Below are 21150 nucleotides of genomic sequence, written 5' to 3' on the forward strand. Positions count from 1 at the left end.
AGCAATATCCGGCCATCCTGAATTGATCACGGGGTTTGTGGAACTGAAATAGATGAGCATACTACTAAATTCTTCCTTAATTTATGTAGTCGGAAAATAGTTTCTTGTTTGGTGAGTCACTGATTCACTTGATTGGATCACCGTAATGGACAGTCATGAATTCTCTCTCCATTTCAGGCATGAGAAACTTTTCTGTCCCATATCCCATGAAAGAAGTGGATGATGGATCTGCTAGAACAAGTACTAGAGACATTGCCAAGCACTTACTCTCCAAATCTTCCATTTCTCCCACAATGTTCTTGTGGCCATTTAAAAGGGTGACTGCGGTCTAGAGAAAAAAAAATACTCAAGATTTTGAAGAATTAATGAATGCTGTGTTTGAAATAAAAATTTTTAGGGATCTAAAACATCACTGTGACCCGTGAATCAGAGGAGATTGTGGCAGTTTGGCGATAATTGGAGTTTTGGACAGAGTCTATGTTAGAGTGCATGCAGCATGTTTGTGGATTCATCCATGAGTTTTTCTCCTTATTTGGAAATTCGCAGAATTCCTTCTTTAACTAAATTGCCCCTTGAATTAACATCTATTATATTAGGAAGGACCAAATGGAAGTTCCTGGAACTAATTTCCCTCCACCATTAATTTACGTTTTAATAAAGTGGAAAACTGAAACCAGTACTACATCCCTGGAAGAATGACAGAATTGAAGGCCACCATGAAACACCTGAAAGATGTCTTTCATGGTAGGTTTTCGTTTAACTCACCTGTTATGCTTAAATATGCCTTGAGAAATGACAGGGATTATCGTAAATACAATCAGTTGATGACTCTGTTATGGCCATGGTACCAGATGTGGTTTCTTGACTGGAGTAACCAACACATATCCTGATATGGGACAATTGATCCAAAGTCAATGTTGTTCAGGCAGAAAAATAAAGATCCATATAGGCTTTGGCAGACAATAGGAGTGGCGTTTTCATAGAGGGAGTGTTGGGATATCTCCTTCTGCATCACTCATTTTGGTGCTCCAGGAAATAGAAATCATTAATGGCAATTTGCTGTCATTTCTGCACTCCCTGATGTCTTGGAGCTCTTTGCTGCTAGATCTTTGCTCCCTGGGCCCCTCCTGTTGTTTTGTTATCTTCTAATTCCCTGTGTAAAATCTGCTGCTCTCTTATAAGTCATAGAATGGTATCTGTTTCCCTGACCGAACTTTAACTAATTTAACCCAGAGCTTTGCCCTCTGCAACTTTGCTCCGTCTCTGTAGTTAAGACCTTCATTTATGCAATAGTTCAAGTCAAATCTGGCAGCCGTTCTTGATGGCACCCGTCTTTCCCACAATTTCTCCCACATAACCTTCTTGTCCCCTGAATTCAGTGTTTTCCACCACAGGGCATTATTGCTGCCTATAGTGCTCTTCTCTTCAATATTCTCACACCTCACTCCCTTACCTAATTAGGTCTCAGCCCAACTCTCGTCTGCTCAGAGAAGACCTGCCTAATTACTATTATCTTTCCTCACTACTGTTGGCTTTACAACATATATTGATTTTTATTTCGACTCATGTATTATTTTACTCTCCACTCAACTGGAATAAAAACTCCAAGAAAGCAGACACTACACCTGTTCTAATTATTGATATATACACATCACCAAAAATCGGGTATGCAATTAGTAGGAATTCAATACAACATTAATACAAAAAAGGAATGAGTAAATAAATCTTGCATATAAATTGTGTACTTATAAATCATTATTTTAAATTTAGTGTAAAATATATTCATAAAGCATTTAAACTTATATAAGTTATAATACAATAATAGCATTGAGGGGAGGGTATCATTTCATTCAATGAATATCCTTACAGATGTTGTCAAGCACACAGAAATGAACTTTCAGATAAAAATCAACTTATTAACACAGAAAACTATAGATTTTCCTGCTTGCTTGGGCTGGCTTTGTCTGCTCTGAGTATGTGAAACTTCACTGCATTTTTCAGGAAATATCTTACCTAGCCCACATCTCATTCCCTGCAGTGGTCATTTAACTTAATTTTTACAAAAACAATAAAAGTTTCTCTTCTAATGTTTGACCCAGATTGTGATTGAGAAATATGTACTGTATAGAAATTTAGTCATAACAATATGAAAAATATATAACTTATATGCGTGATTTTCATATTCTATTTTTTTAAGTTTATTTATTTATTTTGAGTGAGACAGTTCAAATGAGTGGGGGACGGTGGGCGAGGAGGGGGTGGGGAGCAGAGAGAAAGAGAGGGAGAGAGGAAAGCAGAATCTCAAGCAGACTCTGCATTGCCAGCATGGAACTCCATGTGGGTCTCAAACTCATGAACCGTGAGGTTGTGACCTGAACTGAACTCAGGAGTTTGATGCTTAACCTACTGAGCCACTCAGACATCCCTATTTTTTTATGTTTATTTACTTTTGAGAGACAGAGAGACAGAGAGACAGAGTATGAGTGACAGAGAGAGAGGGAGACACAGAATCTGAAGCGGGCTCCAGGCTCCGAGCTATTAACACAGATCCCCACGCAGGGCTCGAACTCACAGACCGTGAGATCATGACCTGAGCCAAAGTTGTATGCTTAACCGACTGAGCCACTCAGGTGCCCCCAGATGTCCCTATTTTTTTTTTCTTTACTAAGGTTTAGTAAAGCGCATCACTAGTGGCTGACATAATATCTCTGTTTTAGTCAAAATTCTTCGCCTTCTATCTCTGTGCAAGTTCTGCTGCTCATCTTCTGGTGACGCACAATGTCCCCATTCTGGTGTGGTTTGCCCTGGATGTCACTTTCTTCTATCAGAACAGTGATTGCTCAGGCTACCTTACCGCATTTATTCTGCTGTCAGATTTTGAATAAAAAAGTACCAATTATATTTGTTAAAGAAACTGTATCTACCCAAAATGCTGTGGAAAATGCCTATTCCTAATTTCAGATATCATGAAATGCTGTTTCTCTCAGACTTTTGATGTGCTAATATAATTGGTTCCTTTTACATTCTGGGTCACACTACAGGGACAGAGAAGTCTATTATATTCCATTTCGTGGAGAGGAAGTAACTTCCTGAGGGGCTCTGAGCGAAAATCAGATCTTTTGCTGAGCAGAAATAATAGAATTTAACCCTTTATGTTGAATACCATTAAACAATGTTTTTCTGGGTGCAGTAGACATTGCTGTGTAATCATTTTATCCTCGCTATCATTTTTCTTACATTCACAAGTCCTGACCATCGAAGTTACATGCTTCTTTACAGTAAGGCATTAAAGTAGGAGAGTTCTTTACAAAGAGATTAGATTATCAATTACCAGACAATTCTTTTTTCACATTTCTCAATCTTCTGACTTTCTGCTGCTCAAGGTATTCATAGCATTGCTTCAATCGTCACACATATCACCTTTAAATTCTCTGTCTCTGCTGAGCACAGAGCCCTGTACTTATCCCAGTTCCCTAGAACTAACCATGCATAAGCTTTCAAGCAGGTGCATGTGCACAATGCCCAGAATATACGATGGAGTTCAGGCAAAGGTATGGACTCAAGATATCAATTTGGGAACATCAGTGTGTTGGTGGTAACTGAAACTGGGAGACTGGTCAAGGAGTCTGTGCTTTGTGTTCAGTCATGAGGACACCAAACATATAAGCATGAGGGGCGCCTGAGCGGCTCAGTTAGTTACGAATCCGACTCGGTTTAGGCTCAGATCATGATCTTGGCAGTTAGTGGGTTCAGGCCCCACATCGTGCTCTATGCTGACAGCAGGGAGCCTGTTTGGTATTCTCTCTCTTCCTCTCCTTCTGCCCCTCCCCTGCTCTCACTCTCAAAATAAATAAATAATCTTAAAAACATTTTTAAAAATGCAAGCATGAACAATGGAAGAAGTGTTCACAAGAGGCACAGAGATATGAAAATAACCAGGAAAGCATGTGGTTATGAAAATCAAAGGGTTAAGGAGTTATAAGGATGATGTGTGTAATGCTGTTACATGATGTAGCAAGTTACAGTGTGATAAGGCCTGAAATTATCCTTGGAGCCTGGCAACTGGGAGAGTTCTGGGGACTTTAATGAGAATGATCTCAGTACAATGAAGTCGCAAGACATACTAGAGAGGGTTAATTAAGGAAGTGGAGACAAAGCATGAAAGTCACACATTCAAGCAATTTGAGTGGCTGATATCAGTTGGTCTAAATTATCTCAAAATAAAAGAATGGACATGTAGATGATGCTCTGAAATAGTCATTTCAGGGAACAGAAGAGGCTTTGAGCAGTCACCAGTGAAAGCTGGTCATCAGGACCCACACGGGTGCTTGTGTGACACAGCAACAAGTCAGCCTGGTCTTCATAAGTGTCCCTTAAAGTCAAATGGGAGCTGATTTTGTGATGCAGATTTACACTTGGGTTTTCTGGGTGACATTATTAGAAATATGCCTCAAATAAGTGCTACAATAAATACTAAGACAGGCAAGTAAGTAAGTAACTGCATTAAAATAAAGGCACGATAAAAAAGTTGCTGGTGGGAAAGAAGTTTATATGATCGACCAAATGCAATTACTAATTGGAACGATAGCAAATACTCACATAATATTTATAGTGTGCCAAGCACTCCTCACAGAATCCTCCAGAGGTAGCTACAGCTTTTATCCTCACATGACAGATGAAGAAACCAAAGCACAAAGAGGGGAAACAACTTGTCCGAGGTCCAATGGCTACTAAGTCGTAGAGCCAGCATTTGAGCCGAAGAGTACAAATCTTGTATTCTTAAATTCCAGCAGATGAATGCCTCTATAGGGAGTGTACGTAGTTGAAATCAGTTTGGGCTAGTTTAATCAGAAAAGGAAATTCTTAAGGGTGGACCAGAACATAAGGCTTAAAAGCTGGTTAAAAGAGAAAAGCAACTAGGGTCACCCTTCAAAGTTCTACAGGGGAGGTATGCAGCTATCTTTTCAGAGCCCACACTTCAGCATAGATATTCCACAGATAACATCTGTGACAACACAGATCTACACAAATAACTGCACAGCGAGAACCAGCACTGGGTAGTGGTTGTTGTGCGTAGAAAACTCAGTCACTGGCTCCATTGAAATTGGACGCAGTTCATGCTGCCTTTACCAGAATGGACTCTTTGTGGTGCCAACTTTTCTCACCGCGTTTTACATCACTAATTTTTAATTTTACATGATGTGTTTGAATGGAACAGGCTAGGAAACTCTTTACACCAGAACCTGGGAAAGCAAGTATCTGGCTTTTATAACAATGGCCATAGGAACATGTCCAAGGGGCTTAGCAGCCAAAGGAAAGAAAAAATGAAACCAAAAGACAAGTGTCCGCTGCATGGGTTGTCCACGCTGGCTAGGATGAGGAATGGTGGTGCTGACAGAATGGAAATAAATGGGGAGCTCAAAGGACTGTTGGTGAGGCTACCGAGAAGTTGGAGTGGCACCAGGATTACGAGAGAACAGGGGTAAGGCTCTGTCAGCAGAATGAAGTGTTTTAGATTAGATGTGGAAGGTACAGCCAGGCCAGGTGATGGCCAGATCCCAGATTTTATTTGCCAAAGTAGATGAAGGTAAATTTTATCATATTAAATAGCATTGCACATTTTAATACTAGCTCAGTGACTGAGGGATGCTGATTTTAGGTGGGTAGGTAGGTACAACCCTAAGAGTGCTAAAGTTCCAAGGCAGAAGTCTCAGACGAGAATGAAGGCTTTACACAGCAATGGAATCACCTCTGTCTACAGCAGAGAAATTATAATCATCGGAGTTGTACGTGCACTTGACTGCCTTTATTTATCTTGTCATTCTGCCTCCCAGGTCATCTCAGCTCTTCAGGCAGTACATGACCCAGTCTCAAAGAAAAGTTGAAAGCTATTATATGGCTGTAGTTTAGGAATTCCCACCATTCTTCATTCTTTATATTTTTCTCTCTTATTAATTAATTGATTCATGTACTCATCCTTCCAATAGATGGAAGGAAGAGGATAGAGAAAGAAAGAAAGAATGAAGAAAGAAAGAAAGAAAGAAAGAAAGAAAGAAAGAAAGAAAGGAGGGAGGAAAGAAGGAAGGGAGGAAGGAAGGAAGGAAGGAAGGAAGGAAGGAAGGAAGAAGGAAGGAAGAAAATATAATAGCATCTTTGATGAGTTAGCACTGTGCTAGCCAATAGGTATACGACCATGGACAAACAAATTGATATGCACTACATAAAGACAGATTATAGTACTATGAGAGGAGGCAAAAGAGAGAAGCAAAATTTAGGTTGAAAGTTCAGGAAGGACCTCCCTGAGAAGTTAAGGTTTAGCCTAAAGCAGAAGAAGAGTAAATATTAAAACACTTCCAGGTAGAGAAAGCATCACATGCAAAGGCCCTTAATGGGAAAAAGAATGACTTGTTTGAGAAATTGAGAGAAGTTCAGTGTCTGAAGTATTTATGTATGTGTTTTTCCCAACTTGTTAATTATTTGTAAGTATCTTATGAACTGAGATCATATGTTATATGTAAGGAAGGACTTTAGAATACAGAATGCTGAATATATTACTCATATATAATTAATATGTAACAATGTTATATAACATTTAATAATGTGTATTAGAAAGTGTCAGTCCTACCATATATACATGTGTCTATGCATAAGTATTATGTTTGTGTGTAAATGAATGTATATATAAATTCCATGATCTGATTTGATGGGTCAGGCTTTTCCCCTCAACTGAAAAGATAGTAATAATTTTGATACTACTTTCATAAACCTTTTGGGAAACCTATAAGGTAGTATGGAGAAAGGAGATTTCTCAGTATATAAATTGATGATTAAATCCCCCAGAGAAGCATCCTTGTACCATCGTGTGTGTGTGTGTGTGTGTGTGTGTGTGTGTGTGTGTGTAAGGCAGGCAGATGTGAAAACATGATGTAAAAGCCCTAGGATAAGACAGGCAAAAAAATCAATAAAGAGAATGCCAGTATGAAGAAACGACGATTCAGTGTAGGTGGGGTGGCTTTCAAAACATTAAGAGAGGCACAGCCTGCATAATTGAGAGCTTGTGTGGAAAATCTCTTAATGCATTAAAGCTCAGTACTAATGTCTCTGAGCAGTAGAATTCTGGAGCCCCACTTCGGGCCTTAAAGACAACGCATCTTGGTTGTTTTGAAGAAACACCATTTACAACTTTTATTTGTTATTTTAAATATATATTTCAAGTTCTTTTCTTCCAATTCTCTTTTCTATGAGATTTTAATCTTGCTTCCATACTTTCAGAAACTTCAATGCTTTTTTAAAGCAACAAGGATTCATGTCTTTTTTCCTTATCTCAAACAAAATAATCTTTTGGGCATTAATATTCCAAAGCATTTCATTTTTTAAATATTTTTAATGTTTATTGGAGAGAGAGAGAGAGAACATAAGCAGGGGTGGGACAGAGAGACAGGGAGACACAGAATCTGAAGCAGGCTCCAGGCTCTGAGTTGTCACCACAGAACCCAAAGCAGGACTCAAACCCATGAACTGTGAGATCATGACCTGATTCAAAGTCGGACACTTAACCAACCGAACTACCCAGGCCCCTCAAAGCATAGCATTGTAAAGTAAATGGATAAATAGATTTTTGGTGCATTGATCTTGATAAAGAAAATGATAAATTAGACATGTGGTGAAAGCTACCCACAGCTTTCTAGATAAAGAAACCATGGTAAAGAAAATGGAAGTACAGGCCCCAAATCACAGACCTACAAACTTATTTGAAACAAATTAAGTTGCAATCATTATGTTTCTATTTTGCAAAACTGTGTTCTAAGGTTTGAGGATTCAAAGTCATAGATAAGATCCATGGCCTTGGAGAGCTCACAGACAATTGGAAAAGAAAAGATAAAGATAATTATAATGTAGTGGTGAAGCTTTATATTTTAAGGAACTGTGTGATTTCTAGAGGTTCGTGTATGGGGCATCCGACCTATTGTGACCCAGGCTATCAGAAGAAAATATTTTGGAAAGTAACATTTAAATTTAAAAGATGAATTGAGATCAACCCAATGAAGAAGAAAAAGCGAATTCAAGCAAGAAGAACAGGCATGTAAATATTTTGTCATTTAAAACAATTTAGCATGTTGGGGAAACATAAATAATTTGGAATAGAGGGAATATAGGAAAAAAGAGGTAGAGAATGGTAAGCAATAAAAATCAAAAGAGAGATCGAGGTTAGATCATTATTAGCATTGAATGTAATATTTAGGATTTAGTTGTTATGAGGAAGCAGCAAGAAGTTGTTGAGAAATTTCTAAAAGGAGATTGCCTTTTTACCTATTTGCTCTATAATTAATTCTCTGAATTGAAATTAAAAGAAATTGACAAACAAATAATTAATGTACTGGAAGTTGGGAAGACCACAAAGTTAGAAACGAAATAAGATTCAGTGGCAGACAACTATGCAAAAGATAATGAAGTTCTGTCTGAAAGAAGTTAGGACAATTGGTGAAGCTAAGATTCTAGTCACTGTGTGGGTTCTTTAATTACACCACATCACCCCCTCCATTATTGAAACGGGGAGGGAAAGGTGAGGGATTGAATTCAATTTGGAAAGTTAAGAAACCCCAACCCCCACCACCAAAGCAGAAAAATAAATCATTGCAATGCCTCTAATTTATTTTAAACTATTTCAGCACAGACAGTAATTGAAATGTGTATACTCATTAGTTAAGCTACATTCTAGGAACAATAATCTGATCTAATGAGGAATTCACACCGAAGAGGTGGTTAGCTAGAATTATTCTGAAACGCCATACTTCAGGGTCACGACAGCAACAATTATTTCTGTCCTTAACATGACAGACTTTTTTAACCTGGTATAATGAATCTTGCAAACGGGAGATCTAATTAGTGGTATTTGTAGTTTTGTAATTAGCTTAATAGCTGTTAAAAAATGAGCTCTCAGAGGTCATATTGGAGATAGCCAATATGCTCACCAATTAAAACAGGTTCAGTTAAAACAGAATACATTTCACTTTTGCGTGCATATGGATAACATTCTAGAAAATGCCTTGTAAGTATCATTAAGGATAGTGCTGTAATTTGAATTCTAAATGATCCTGTGTCCAGAAGGCTGCATGGTGTCGACTACCAGTATCATAGAATTTGTCTGTAAGATGGTGTCTTGTCATCTGTAAGTGACCTTCCATCAACATGGGTTTAGAGTACATAAAAAAACAAGCAAACAAAAAACCCTTGAAACATAATCGAGCCTGCGGAAGAAATGTATGAATGATTTTATATCGCTTAATAAGAAGATGAAGTAGAGCAATGTTGGAATTCGTGACAAATTTGGCTCTGCGATCTGATTTTGTTATCTGGTTTTGAGATGGTGGAGGAAGTGGCTAATCCTCACCCCCTTCTGACTAGTTTTGGCTACCTTTATCTGCTAAAACAAACAAGATTTATGCATGATTATGGTGCTCTTTTACCTATTTGCTCTATGATTAATTCTCTGAACTTCCTCAGCATTGGTTTTATCTTAGGAAACTGTGTTCTGCAAATACATTTACCAGACTCTCTTGCCAACTGTTTGTTGATAATTTGGCCCAGTAAAAAGCACTTGTGGGGAGGGCCGGGAGGATAACTGCTACACTAAAGCCCTGGGAACACGGCTATGAGGAGCCCCAGCAGCCTTAAAAGGCTCTGCAGTGGCTGTCTTCTAAAGGCAGAGCACGGTAGTGGGAGAGAACACCACTGAAATGGGCTTTCTGGAATCCTGGGTCATGACAAAGGCCTCTTAAAGTAGCTGATAACAGTAACAGACAAAATGGGTAAATTTACTATAATGGCTAGGAGAGGCAAATTGGCAATCAGAGTATTTTATCTGCGTGGATCTCCGACGGAGACTAAGTGATCTTGGTGCCGCTAGGAATGAAATAGATGGGCCGCCTACAAGTGTATTATTGGATCTATGTAACTGGGAAAACGCCGGATTTGATGAGCAAAAGTGTGCTTTAAATGGCTACAACGGAAAGACAAGGCCTATCAGTCTCTTTAATTTTGTACATTTTGAGGCAGTTTAAACCATTGATTTTGATATAATACAATGCTCATTTTACATAATTAAATTGGGGGCACCATTCTGTATTTTATGGAAGGATTTTACTGTTATTTATTTGTTCATTTCTCTTCTATCGCTCCCATCTAGAATGGATATTCTGTGAACGTGGAGAAAATTATGCTACCAGATTGACCGTTGAAACCAAGAACCTCCAATGGTGTGTAGCAAACTGATCCAATTAATTATTTAGTTTCTGGAGCTGTTTCAAACATTTATTATTTTGTGCTTTTATGAAAATTTGAATGAAAACAGTGAAAGCAGATCAGACATTTTATTAGCTACCAGTCGGCTTAACTCAGAAGTCACCCCAGAAACTGGATTTCAGTAAATGAATATAAGTTACATTCGTATTCAGTTATGACAAATCACCCTTTCCTTGGCAAACTTTGATAGTTCTCAGGCTGCTACAAATCTCTCCTTGTCACAATTTTGGAAATGATGTCCAGTCCATGATTCTGTCAACAAGCCATTTGTGTCATTTGTTTAAACGTAATAAAAACACACTTCCTATCTCTTAGACAAAAATAAGATATTTTATTGGATGTATATGCACATGTATACTTATGAAAATATGTAACATATAATTTGCATATTTTTGTCATATATGGCAGTTTGGTGGGAGTGTTATTATATGTGATGTGGTTTTTTAAGTACTGGGCACTTAAGATTATCACAGAAATCAATGCTACTTCTTAATGTTTTTTGGTTTGAAAGTCATGTTAATTTCATGATGCTAAAATATTCCTTTTCTTTATTAATTCATTAAAAATCAATGGTAAATCTTTCAAAACTCTATATGTTTTGAAACAAAATATTATAAAGTGCGTAGTAAATATCAGATTTAAATCCTACTAAAATTGCAACTATGAGGAAAGTGAGAGGACCTTTCTTTGTTATCTATTCCTCATCATGAGTATTTCTCATAAAAGATAAAATCTAGCAACAAGCTTGATAATGTAAGTAAAACTAATATTAGGTGCATCCAGATTAGTTTTAACAGAGAACAACACAAATATTTTAAATTATTTTATAAAAATAGCTTAAATCCTATCCAAATAAGTTAAACAAAAATCAAATGAATCTTTTGATTAGCTGTATGAGTGGAACTGTAAAGTGGTTTTATTTGATTCTGCCCTCATTTTTTCAGAGTAGGACAACCTTGTTAGATTCTTTTTACTGACCTTAGACTCTTTTCCTCTGAGACTCCTGTCTTGCATTTCAGCACTAAGTCGTTTGTTAGAATTTTTATGATTCCTCAAAAAGGACTCTGAGAACATTTCCCAGTAATAAATATTGGGTCAGCTTTGGCAACCTTGAAATAAATGTGGCAGAATTTTAAAGTACATTTGCCATTTTCCTGAGACTTCCAAATGCTTAAAAATCTTTGGAACACAAAACATTGATTCAGTATAAAAAGTTCTTAATTTTGTTATTGACACATTTCACATGCATATTCCTTGTTAACTTCCTTTTTAACTTATATTTTAGTGTATCTGGTGATGCAGAGTAATTTTTGTTTTTGTAAAGATCACAGAGTTACTTAAAATAGTAATTTTCAGTGATTATAAGATACAATAAATCTGGTTTATATGCTTCTGTGAATATTATTTCTATAATATTTTTTAACATAGAAATCTCTTATGAGGTTTAACACACCTCTTAGTTTTTACACAGGTTGTTTGATATTCGTCAATCACATCTGTGACCCTTGTGAGTATGTTTCTTTCTAGTGGTTTTTGAAAAAAATATTATGTATCATTAATAGGTAAGTTCTTCTGCTAGTTTCTTATTCTCAAAGTAATACATATAAGTTTTGAAGAATTTGGAAAACATTCTGGAAAGTCTCCCACTGAGTTCTGCCTAGCTAGTTGCCAAGAGTAACTCTTGTGTTGTGAGACCAGTTTCCAAAGTGCACAGAAGCAGGAGTTTCCCTCACCACCAACAAGCAATTTTCAGACACCAGCAAGGTATCACCTCAATTCTGTCACTGTCTATCCACAGATAGCATCAGAGCCCACAGGTTAAAGATTCAGTCCTACAAGACTGCCTCTGGCCCTGCCCCTTCGGATGCCAATCATAAGTGCAGATTGTTGCCCGTGCTTCTGACAGATCAGCTTCAGTTTTCAGGTTCCAAAAACATTCTCCTTGGACTTCAGATGCAAGTCAAAGTCCAGGTTGCTCCCTGTACTTCCAACTTACTGGCTATAGATCACGGGTTTCCATTAACCTCACCTTGGGCTCACAGAATCCAGAAAAACATTTACTTACTAGATTACCAGTTTATCATGAAAGGGTATAACTCAGGAACAGCCAGATGAAAAAGATGCACAGAACAAAGTATGGGGAAAGGTCACAGAGTTTTTGTGTTGTCTCTAGGCACACCTCTCTCCCCAGATCTCCATGTGCTCGCCACCAACCCGGAAGCTCTCCAAACCCAAGTCTTTTTGGAGAATTTTATGGAGGCTTCATTATAATAGGCATGGTTGATCAAATCATTGACTATTTGCCATGGATTCAACTTCCATCCCCTCTATTTTCACCAGAGGTTAGTGGGTGAGACTGAAAGTTCCAGCCTTCTAATCATGTGATTGTTTCTTCTGGCAACCAGCCCCCAGCCTTAGGTGCATTCCAAACGTTGCCTCATTAACATAACAAAAGACACCTTGGCTGCTCCTCTAAATCACCAAATAAATATTTCTTTTTCTTTCTTTCTGTTTTTAATGTTTATTTATTCATTTTGAGTGAGGAGGGAGGGAAGAGGCAGAGAGAGAGAACCCCAAGCAGGCTCTGTGCTGACCCTGATGCAGGGCTTGAACTCACGAACCATAAGACCATGAACCGAGCCAAAATCAAGAGTCACTTAACTGACTGAGCCACCTGGTGCCCCAAATAAATATTTCTTTTAAATCACAATATTGCAGAACCAAGTCTCCATTACACCTATAAAATGCTGAACATTAACGGTTAGTAGGCTCTGAAACACCGGAAGTATTCGCTTACTGGAATTTTCTGAATATGGATTAATTGTTCAAAGTTGTTAGTACCAGTTACTTAATACTGCAGTTACACAATGTGCTTCAGTATTACACAAAACAATGATACATGGTTGTCGGAAGAGAATTTCTTTCATAAAAATTAAATTGAATATTATGAAAATAACAAATGATGGAAATGTTTTTGAAAATAAATTGCTGATAAAATGGGTATGAGTGAGAGAGCCATAAAATATATCAGCAGGAAAATTATAAAAATTTCTAAGGATTCTCAACTCAAATTGTTATACACATGTCTATAAGTTCTTGCTACACATAAGAGAAGGAAAAACTTGAAATCATAAATATAAATTTGGCAACATCTAATCAGTTTTTAGTGGTTACTTTTGCAATATTTTGTTTGATTTTCTTTTTTCTTTACCCTGATAAACCTATCTGAATAAAAGCAGCCTTAGTCATAATGAGAACAGAAATGTTTCTTTAACATCGTCCAAAAATTGTGTTGAAATACTAATCTTACTAAATGCTTATCAAAACAATTATACAGAATTCTTGACATATGAAATGAATTAATGTTGTAATAGCAATAATTATTTGGAGGGTGAAAACCAGTGTTACTGAATGGTTGCAAAATTATCTTATTTACATTGCATTTATTTTTCTATCTTGAGAAATTATAGTCCTATTAAGATGGCCAACTTCCATAACTTATATGCTGCTTGTGCTAATTATAGTTCATAAACGTATAGGGCTACAATTATGGCATTTTCCAAAAATACAGTTCCAAACGTGTAGAATCCGGCTGCTTCTGCCAAAGTATACTGGCCTTTCCATGTCATTTTGAAGTAAATTTTTAAAAAAATTCTATGGCCAGAGTTGCCTAGGTGTGTCAGTTGGTCGAGTGTCTGATTTTGGTTCAGGTCATGATCTTATAGTTTGTGAGTTCGAAACCCCTGTAAGGCTCTGTGCTGACAGCTCAGAGCCTGGGGCCTGCTTCGGATTCCGTGTCTCCCTCTCTCTCTGCCCCTCTTCCACTCATGCTTGGCCTCTCTGTCTCTCAAAAATAAATAAACTTTAAAAAAAAATTCTATGGTCAGCAATGTATGAGTGAGTCCTGAAATACAAACCATGCTATAAGACATAAACTCTACTAAGCTACCTTTGCACTGAGCCATTTATTTAACAAACATTTATTGCACTGAGCCATTTATTTGACAAACATTCATTGAGTCTAGTGTGTCCATCAGGCTCTGCTCAAGGAACTGGTAACAAAAGAAATCAATAAGAGATGGTAAGTTGCTGCTCTCAAGAAGTCAGGGGTATATCAAGTAAAGGAACAGCACTCTGTGACTGCATGTATAAAGAAGAGCGCTTCAATAACAGCGCAAAAGAGAAAGCAGAACAGGGCGAACAACGTGACAAAAATAGAGTTCAGCTCTCAATCTGTAGATTTATCATCTCTGATTTCCACATTGAAAAAAACATCCACAAGATATATTCCTGTATTATCACTAGTGGCTATACCATTCTCAATTACTCCTCTTCTCTTCTAGCTGCTTTTGTGTGCGTGTGTGATCTTTGTGATCATATCACCCTTGAAATCTTGCCCAAAGCCTAGTTTTGTTTTATTTTGTTTTTAACATATAGGAAATAACCAAATATCCGAGGCTTATTTTTTTTCATTACATTCAATTGAAAATTTAAAAGCCATGGATTACACTTGAAAGTGAACCATATGCTTTATTTAGTCAGTGTCAAAGCAGGGTGTTCTCTACTAAAAACTTATACTCTTTATTTAGGTTACTTTATACTCTTAAGTATTTATTTCTTTATTTCAAAATATTTAAAATAGTTAAAATAGTTAAGTCCAGCCAGGCAAATACATTTTAACAGAGTGAGGGGCCACAAGTTCCTAAGTTATTGTGTTAAAATCACCTTTCCAAACTTTATCTATACCATGGAATCATGGAAAAAATTACGAAAATTAGAATGTGTTAAGAGAATGGAAATCTCATAGTTCATAGTACTAACCACCAGAGTACAAGTTAGAATTACCTCTATATTTTGGAACTATAATTAAGTACTAAAATATTTCATTATTTTTAAAGTGATAATGTTCAATGTAAAACCCAGTTATTGCACATGGAAGGTTTATGAGACGTAGGGATACATTGACCTGAATTTATTATTTAAATGGCTAAAAATGAAGACCAGAAGGAGACATTATGACACTTTGTAAGCATGGATTTTACCATTATTATTTTTTTGGCTTTTATCATTATTTTCTTAACAACATAAATTCACTTACTTAATGTTACTTAATTAGTAACATCATTATTAAAAATTATGCCATCATATAATGCCCTGTAAAATATTTTTTTATATCAGACATACTAATTGCTAAACCCAAGATGATGATTCCTAGCCCATTATGGAAACTCAAATTACTAAATATACTATCTTCTAATAATATCAGAAATAGCTTCAAAAAAAGCATATCAAACAAGGAGAGTTGGCATGGAAAATAAAACCTTATGTTAACCTGGCAGAAAGTGCATCCTTCGTAATTAGGGTCGTTTAGGGTCTACGTTTCTGACCCCTGTGGACTGAGGAGGAATGCTGAGAGAAAGTTACGAGACAAAGGCACTTCTTTCCTTTCCTGTATCAACATCCTCCCCATTCTTTCTCTGAAATACAAGGAAAGCTCAATCATGTCCAGAAATTACCTGGAAGGGAACGTAAGTCCTTAAATTCACTGTACAAAAAGGGTTGGTGTGAAGTTGGATGCACTGATGCACAAATGAGGAGATGATTAATACCACATCAACCGAGTCATCACAGAGAAAATGATGGAGGCCACATCGCATATCTTCAGTGCAGAATCCTTGCCTGGCTCTTCTGCTGCTGACTGAATTGGCTGTGTGGCCGAGCTGGGTTGTTTTTTTGTTTTTAATTTATGTGCTGTACTCCAAAAGCAGAGATTAAAAGATTCAGGTGGACATATCATGTTTATCTGATAAAATATCAGAATAGTGTTCTATATTTAGATAACTAGCCTAGTGCTTTCCTGTGAGAACTCTGGAGAACAATGGAAGTCTTATGGGAAAGAGCACAGAAAAATAATCATCCTCACATTGGAGAAAAGGGGCTTCCAGGCAGATATTTTGGAATGCAAAAATACTACAATATATGTAGCTTTTCTATCCTTTTAGCTATAATAAAATTGTAATGGTTAGAGAATGTTTTAATATGCCTGGGTTCGTTTTCTCATACCAGTATAATTTAATGTGATAATTTTGAGAAAATTATTTAGATTTCCTTTCTATTCTATTTTACAAACAATTTAATTGCTAATGAAATGCAACACATTACTTATGATATTACTTGAGGCTTTTACTTTATGAAGAAATATCTCTTTATTAGGAAATGCATTTTAATATTATGATATTGATATAATTAATCTGACTAATTCAAACTCTATTTTCATTTATAAAAGAGGAGTACAACTTATTATTGAGAAATTTTTGAACTTTGATTAAAGATATCTCTCAATTTCAGGAGATAATCAAATAATTTTAAATATAATGATTGAATTATTTTATTAATAAGATCTTTAATCTTATATCTCTCAGAAAAATAAGTGACAAAACTTATCATTTGGAGTAAAGTTATTTATTATATAAACAGCTATAGAAAGCAAGTATGGATCAAAATGTAGACTACCACAGTTACTATATTGAAGTTAAATATAGGTAAAAGTAGAAAATATGATGTTAAATAAAAGCTGTCTCAAAAGTCTATCTTCTATTCTCTTTGGTGGATATTTAAAAAGCTTGTTTGGTGCATGATATTTTATGATATGGCAATCTGAGTGTGTGGGTGTGGTGTGGCTATATATTGTGAATGTGTACTTGGAAGGTTTAAATTTTTCATTATGCTGAGAGGGCTGTTGTTTTTTCCTTTGAATTTCTTGCATTCAATATTTTATTATTTATTCTTATGTTCTCCATTTCCCCAATGGAGAGTGGGGACTATATTCTGCTACCATGGAAAAATATGACAGACTTGATTTTCTGTTTCTTTCTCAGAGCTCCGGTTCCTTTTTCATTCTTTATTTTATTTTATTTTTTATGATCCTACCCTAATGATCGCTATTGCAACTGAGCTCATTTCCTTTCCTGAATTCATGTTCTCAACTCTTTCCAACCTCCCTTTACACCTGCCTAGACTTGTTTTTGTGACAGATTTGCCATTGCTTACTATACTTCAGAGGTTCTTAATATAAAAGACTGAGAAATATAGAAAATACTAGTATGTGCATATTTAGATTATGCTATATTCCTAACTAGAGATTTAATTCCTTTATGTGTATACACACACACACACATACATACATACATACATACATGTTTTTGGAGAAACAATCATCACAGAAGCTCAGTGATATAAAAATCATTAAAAAATAATATAAACAAGAATATAAAAAGATGAAGGATGATCTGAGGCATCAATAGGAAAATCTGCAAAAAAGTCTATGGTAAGAACAAAACCAAAAAGGCCAAGAAGTACTAGGGAATAGGGTAAACAGGTAAAGTTAAATGTATGAATTTGGCCATTGATGGTGCGTGGAAAATAAAATAGTTTATAGCATTTTCTTAAATAGATAAGGGCACCTAAGTGACTTGGTCAGTTGAATGCCAGACTCTTGATTTCGGCTCAAGTCATGATCTGAGGGTGGTGGGATTGAGCCCTGCCTAGGGCTCTGCACTGACAGTGCAGATCCTGCTTGGAATTTTCTCTCTCTCCCCCTCTATTTCTCTCCCCCACTTGCTCTCTTTCTCTCTCTAAAATAATTTTTTAAAAAATTTTTAAAATAAATATTTTTTTAAATAATAATTTTTTAAAAAATTTTTAATTTTTATTTTAATTTTAAATTTAAAAATTTTAAATTAAATTTAATTTAATAATAAATTTAAATTTATTTATTTTATTTAATTTAAATAAATTTAAATAAATTTATTTATTTATTTATTATTAAATAAATAATTTAAATTTAAATTAATTAAATTAATTTTAAATTAAATTTAAAATTTTTAATTTTTAATTTTAAAATAAAAATTTTTAAAAAATTAAAAAAATTATTAAATACCTTATATTAGTTTAATTCTTTATGTAATTTCTAAGCCTTTTATTTGACAATTAGTTTATGAATTAATAGCAATATTTGGCTTCACTATTGTCATTGTATTATATTTTTTTGTGCTTAATGCTTTATTTGTCTTTATCTTCTGCGATATGGATTGCTTCTTTTTAGGTGAAAGGGCAATGAATGTTTGTGTGTGTGTGTGTGTAAGTGTTCATGTGTGTACCTGCATGCACACATATATCCATACGGTTTCTTTTCTTTTATAACTATTTTTCCCTAGAGATAACCATATGTCACCTATATACCATATTCATTCCAGTGAGCCAAAAAAGAGAAACAGGAAGGAGAAAAGCATGATCCCTTTCTTTAACGTACTTCCCCTAAGTTTCACTCGCCTCTTTATCTATAACTCATTGTCCAAACCTTACTTATATTCTCACACAGATGCGAAGGGGACAGTGGGATGTAGCCTTTACCTTGGCAGTCATGTACTAGCTGTGATTTTGAGGTGCAGTTGCTGAGGACAAAGGGAGAAGGGACTAGAAAATAATGAACAAGCAGTCTGCCTCAAATGGCTACCTGTGTGTTATAATGTGGAGGTTAGCTAATGTGCTTTTAATTTAATCATAAAGCTATCACAAGCATTCCTAAATTTACAATCATTCAATCACTGCAATATAAAACAAAGCAACAATTTTTAACCCTGTGACAAAAGACACTATTTATGCTTTCCTTTTTTTCATTTTCAACCCTTGCAACTTTCCAATTTGTCTTTATGTAAGGTCACAAATCTATTTTTTTTTTTTTAATTTCTACTTTCTCATGTTATTTTTACAACAGGATATACTTCCTTCAATTTGCAGACACCCACTGCCCTAGGTAGAAATAAATCTAAGCCAAAGGGGTTCGTTGAAAATCAAACCTTGTGGATAACAATAGGAATAACTAAGCTCAACTAAGTAGTTGTGTTTCTCAAAAGTGTGTAGGTCGCTCTTGTCCTCGGTGGGTCCTATCCGAACAAGAGTGGTGTCTCTGAGTTTGATTGAGGGCCCCCTATTACAAGGTGTGAATAAAGTCGAACCTTAACATTATCCATCAGAACAAGTTGTCAACCAATACATTATTAAAAATTTTTTTTACATTTATTCATTTTTGAGAGACAGAAAGAGACAACACACAAGCGGGGGAAAGGCAGAGAGAGAGGGAGACACATAATCCGAAGCGGGCTCCAGGTTCTGAGCTGTCAGCACAGAGCCCGACGCGGGGCTCGAACTCATGGACCACGAGATCATGACCTGGGCTGAAGTCAGACGCTCAACCAACTGAGCCACCCAGGTGTCCCTCAACTAATACATTATTAAATAAAACCTTCACTTTCAAGCTCACATCCATGGTCTCTCCAGTTTCAGACATCTTTTCCTTGCCTGCCTTACACTTTAAATTATTTTTTTCCTATGGTATAAGAAAATGAAGGTTTATCAACATTGACTTTTAATTCTTATAATTATTAGTGACATAAAAAGTTATTTCTATATTTCTATATCTTTTCATCCCCACTGTGATGTCAATTATCTCATAGCATTATTTCTTTTCTGATTTCTCTCATAATGGTCTAAAGTGTTTCACTGAGCATTTTCCCAGAGGCTTTCATACCTGAACGTTTATATTTTGAGATGCTTGATAATATTTGAAATGATCATGACTCAACTCTTTTTTAGTGAAACTTTTATAAATATTATATGAGTTTCTTTAGGAATTGATTTTACCAAAGGAAAGAAGCTCTGACTCCAACTTGGTTTTAGTGTTCTATTGGCAATTATACTTAAAATATATTTAAAATATTCGTTATTATCTCTCCTACTCATTTTTGATCACTGAATTGTTTTCTTGAATGTTCCCACACCTTTCACAAGTCCACATCATGGTCATCTATGTTAAACTCCATGTGAACGGCCTACCCCGGAGTTGCATGGTGTACAATCTTCAGGCCCTCAGAGTGGGCCAAGTGCTAATCTGATCATAAAGGCTTCTTGACTTTTATCTTAGATTATTACTTATATTTAAGTTTTCTTGTTCTTTTTCAATCATAATTTTAATTTTTATGGTTAATTTTCTGTGTATATTCATTCTCTCATATTTTTCTTTTCTTTTCTTTTCTTTTCTTTTCTTTTCTTTTCTTTTCTTTTTTAGTTTCTGGAAATTATTTGTATGTCTATTTTATGTACTTTAATTTGATGTCTTCAGTGTAAATCTGCTTTTTACCCTTCCTAGTGAACATTTTATTTGGCAATGATTTCTCACTGAATTCCATACTTTTCATATCCACCCTGACCTTATTTAATGCGGTTAAAGTTTTCTTTGATATTACTCAGAATCAGAAACAAATGTGTTCTACATTTTCTTTTGTGAACTAAATTCTTCTCATGGAGGATTTTCCTCTGAGTCATTACAATTTTACTTCTCTTCCTTCTGTCTCATAATGCCTTCTCAGATACCAGCTGACATTTTCTATGAACTCCTGTTAGAACTTGATTTGTTGATGTTTGTTCATGCCATGAAGATGGCTGATGCATCTTATTTTAAAGTCCTTCCCTGGATCTTATTGCAAAAGAAGGAAATGATTCATGCCCAGTGTTGGAGGTGAGTAAGGATGTGGATTTTCAAGTTCCTTTCCACAGCGGGTTCCTGGATACTGATGGAAGCTCCTGGTTGACTTGAAACCAGAGGACAGAGCAACATGTAAAGCAGGTAGCACATTGGTGCCCACATGGTGGCATTTAGCAAATGCCAGTTTCCTTAGTAACGCTGCTCGCCTTTTCAAATGTATTCAATAGATTCAAAGACCTACTCAAAACTAGGTAAAAATAAATTTCCATAGGCCTAGGATCATGGTTCAGAGAACAATGGGACAT

At 35.8% G+C, this 21150-nt stretch overlaps 1 long non-coding RNA gene across 1 annotated transcript in view; it reads left to right on the plus strand.

Moving 5' to 3' along the window:
• LOC132692115 (uncharacterized) overlaps positions 1 to 20872 on the plus strand; it is a 35053-nt gene extending 14181 nt beyond the window's left edge. The window contains exons 2-3 of the long non-coding RNA XR_009616184.1: positions 10187 to 10256; positions 20730 to 20872. This is a non-coding gene — a long non-coding RNA (uncharacterized LOC132692115). The remainder of the gene's footprint in view (positions 1 to 10186; positions 10257 to 20729) is intronic.
• The last annotated feature ends 278 nt before the right edge of the window (positions 20873 to 21150 follow it).

This window comes from Panthera onca, chromosome B1, assembly GCF_046562875.1.
Source record: "Panthera onca isolate mPanOnc1 chromosome B1, mPanOnc1 haplotype 2, whole genome shotgun sequence".
Taxonomy (NCBI): Eukaryota; Metazoa; Chordata; class Mammalia; order Carnivora; family Felidae; genus Panthera; species Panthera onca.